This window comes from Trachypithecus francoisi, unplaced genomic scaffold (assembly GCF_009764315.1).
Source record: "Trachypithecus francoisi isolate TF-2019V2 unplaced genomic scaffold, Tfra_2.0 Lachesis_group2, whole genome shotgun sequence".
NCBI lineage: Eukaryota > Metazoa > Chordata > Mammalia > Primates > Cercopithecidae > Trachypithecus > Trachypithecus francoisi.
Window position 1 is genome coordinate 69,355,850 of NW_022681465.1, and position 4,402 is coordinate 69,360,251.

Genomic DNA, 4,402 nt, shown 5'->3' on the forward strand with positions numbered 1-4,402 from the left:
ATCCCTGGTGTGATGATCTTTGGATATGGAGCTTCGGTGGAAGTACTTAAGAGTTAGATGAGGTCATGAAAATGTTGCTCTCAAGATGGGATTAGTGCCTTTATAAGAAAAGACACCAGAGAGCTCCCTGCTCCCCACCCCTGTGTCATGTAAGGCCCAGTGGGAAGGTGGTCATCTACAGGCCTAGGAGAAGACCCTCATCAGAAATCAATCTTGTTGGACCTTGATCTCAGACTTTCAGCTTCCTAAACTGTGGAAAATCAATTTCTGTTGTTTAAACCAAAAAAAGAAAAAAAATGTGGCTTGATGAAGACCTCATAAAAAGTAACCAGTTTTACTGCATTTATATGTGATAATCCTTATAGGTTTTCTTTTTCTCCAAAAACAGACTGCCAACCTCCAGTTGTGACCTATCTGTGTTATCTAAAGAAAGGTTTCTATGACCAGATACCTAAGCTTTGGTAATATGATGAGCACACTTGCAGGTGTTATATAACCAATCATATAGCCTTGGGCATCAGGTGATCCTGGGCCACTCCTCTATCCACAGTTGGAGAAACAGGAGCTGAGCCTCTTGCTACCTCTGCAGGGCTAGGCAGCTTTGACTTCTGACCTCAGGCTCCAACCATGGCTTCCACCTCCTTGCAGAGATATTTGACCAGAGAGGCAATACTCCCTGAGGACACAAAAGTTTGTGTGTGTGTATATATGTGTGTGCGTTGTGTGTATATATATATATACATACACACACATATATATCTGTTTATATATATATACATTTTACAAAGAAAATGTCAAAAATTGTAATGATATGTATAGAAGACGAGAAAGATTACATTTTAGAGGATGAAGAGGATGTGTTTTGGTGCACATTTATGGAGGCAGAGCTGGGCCATTATGGAGGCAGAGCTGGGCCATTTCTCAAACTTTTTCTGGGGGAGACCCACCTGATGGATGAGAGGAAAGTTACCTGCAGGTTAATCTCTCATGGGACTTGTGTTTTTTTTTTTTTAAAAAAGGTTTTAATTGGCAGTAGAACAGATAAAAGCTTGTAGAAAATTTGAAGTATAGTGTTGTTATTACTTCACTCAGACCCTCCCACTGATCCGGGTCACAGTCACCTTCTTGAGAATCCTCACTAAGCAATACCTCATTATTTATGACAGGCATTACATTTGCCCCAGAGACATAGGGTGATGCACTGCGCTGGGCTCCTGTGAATTCTCTAGCTCTAAAAATTATTAGATAATTATTACTCTAATAATCTTGAGGGGAATAGTAATAAAATATTACAACATAGGCCTACTGGGACCAATACATCTTGGGGGATCTACTCCCGTCTCTGTCACTGGTTAATGGTGTGACATTGAGTTTAAATCAATCAATTTCTTATTTTCCTCCTTTGTAAAATTGAGAAATTGGACAAGATGATCTTAAAAATTCCTTCCCTACAATCTTTTGAATTTATACATTTGCACAAAGATTTTTTTTAAAAAAACTTTTATAGCTTTTTGTTTTCATGATTATGACAAATTTTTCAATGAAGAAAATTTCCAATATCAAATTTTAATTTACTTAACTTTACCATAAATCATCCTATTACTTCTTAGAAAGGCTATGATGAAAATAAAATGAATCTCAAGAGATTCATTTTCACTTCAGAATGTTCAGTGATTAATTAAGAGAATATACAAAAAGTGCTTAGTGCAGTCTCATGCACTTGGTAAGTTCTCAATAAGTGGAAACAATTCTTACTGTTGGTACCATGATCATTTCTTCATTCAGTAAATGTTAGTGCATATATCAGCTAATTGGGATAGAGAAAATGTTGAACAAGACGGGCAAGTTTATTATCTTCACAATTATTATTTATTGAGCCATGGGGATTCCCCAAGCTGACCCAGGCAGTTTGAAAACCTGATGAGCAAATATTTGTTGAAGCCAAATAAAATAAAGAGACAAATCCCTAACTTTAAAATGTTTTATTTGGGAACAAAGAATTGCAACTCAGGGCATACACATAGACTGGATGGCCTTCAGTATGTCTGAAGAACAAAGAGAAGGTTGGAGGCTTTAAAAAAAAAGAGAAATGTTACACATTATTTTGAAAAACAGTTCATTGGCACTAGTAAGGATTTGGGGAGCTGCCAACCTCTGATTGGTGGATGACACAGTGGGTAAAGCTAGTCTTAGAGTTGCAGCAGGTTAGTTCAGTAGTTACTAGATAAAGCTGGTTTCAGGTTACAGCAGGCAGTTTCAGCAGCTGGGCTTGCATAAAATTTATTTCTTGGAGCAATATTATATGCCCTGAATGTTTTTCTCCCCATCTTCTAGATTTTTTAAGTTGAATATGACAAGAATGAGTCAATTTGCATGATCAACTTTCACAGGTTCATAACCTGAAGCACCTGCTTCCCTTTGGATGGACTGGTATGGGATGCTGCATCAAGGGAAAGAACACTCCTTTGCTTTGATTTGCCAAAAGTCACTGGGACAGTTTCCCAGGTTTCTTGCTTGGATCACTCAACAAAGGGCATCAGAAGCTTAGGTTAATAAGTCTTTAGTCTTCTCCTCTCCCTTTCATAGTACAGTGGCAGTAGACTTGGTTAAGGCTATGTGACTACCCTCCCATCAAATTATTTACTCATGTTTTTTACCCTCATTAAGAGACAAAAAATAATAAAGTGTAAAAAGTACAGGAATCCCCCTTTTACCCAAGGGCAACTATGGTCTGAAAATATTACATTGAAAATTTTAGAAATAAACAATTTAATTAAATAAGTTATAAATTGCATGTTGTTCTGAATAGTTTGATGAAATCGTGCGCTGTCCCCACTCCATCCCAACTGGGACGTGAATCCTCCCTTTGCCCTGGGGCTTTGCCAAGTAGATGCTACCTGCCTCTTCGTGACTTACTGGTCTCATTGAGAAAACATAGTATACCTGGAGTCAGTACTATCCACATTTGTGGACATTCACTGGGGGGTCTTGGAACATATCCTCCAAGGATATATTGGGAGATGTGATGAAGAAAAGCGTTGGAGAGATGTAGAGACAAGGTCCTTGAACTTGGGCAAACTTGTTTACACGCCCACTTTGCTACTCATTTTGTCATTGATCATTCACTTATGGAACTTATCGTCTTCCATAAGCTGTGGTGGACATGAAAATGCATCAAAAACTGTAAAAAAAAATGTAACTAATACAATATAATATAATATAATACCTTCTGTCAAACATTTATTTACAAACATTTGTTGAATTCCTACTATAAACCATTTTCTGTGCTAGGTGCTGGCAATACAAAGATTAAAAACATAGTTCTTACTCTTTATCATAAAAATATTAAAAACAGTAAGATAAAGTGCCTTGGAATCTTAGAGAACAAAAAGAGCATAAAGAATTAAGAAGGTTTTATTAATTTTTTTTGAAGCAAACTTCATGCTGATGGTGGAAATAAAATTATAAAGAGGTGAATGCAAAAAGTATGCCCAAGGCCATGGATATTAAAAATAAAAACAAAGGTCATCGTTTTTACAAAAAACAATCTTGGTTATATATGCTTCTCAGTAGAAGCCAGAATTATTTTTAAAAATCATTAACTGTAAAGTAGCTATAGGTAATATTTACTGCAAGTGCACAAAACTAAGTAAACAAAGGTCATAAGTTGACACGAGAAGGCAACGTAGGCACTTGTAAATTTTAATAAATCTCTGTGAAATGAGACAAATATTAAAATAAATTTTTATCATGGTAACAAACAGGGGCTTAGTGGTGGGAGACATGGGATCATCTATGACGAAGGCAAATACACATCCTTCTCTTTAAACAATTGTTAGCAATTTAACCAATTAAAACTTTCATAAAGGTCTTGGATATGAAGAAAACTTAGGCAATATCCTCAAGTACTCCTGTAGGTAGAGGTTCTTGAAACTCTTTCCCAAGCTCTCCATCACACTCTGTCCTGCACAGAAGAACCAGTTTCACTGGATCCTTCCATAAGACCTATTACTAGAACAATAGTCAATTCTCACACTGTATGGAGATGGAAAAAAATCCATTTAGAAAGGATGATTGCTTTGTGGCACAAATCTTGTAGTTTTGTGTTTGATGGTCCAAGGATTGAACAACAGTTCAACGTGCTTGGTCTTGCCTGGTAGCTGGCATATTGTGCTTCTGTAAATATCTTCGTATCCGAATAGGAACCGTGAAAGATTCAGCAGACCTCATGATTCTTAGCCTCTCACTTTCCTGACAAGGAATTTGTTGGCATCAGCAATGGGAAATGCTGATTATGTCTTTATCCAATTTTCAAGCCCGAATGAAATCACTGTTTTTGGTTACAGCATTATTAAGTACTTTATTACATCTTTGCACTAGAGAAATAATACTTAAACTGCTG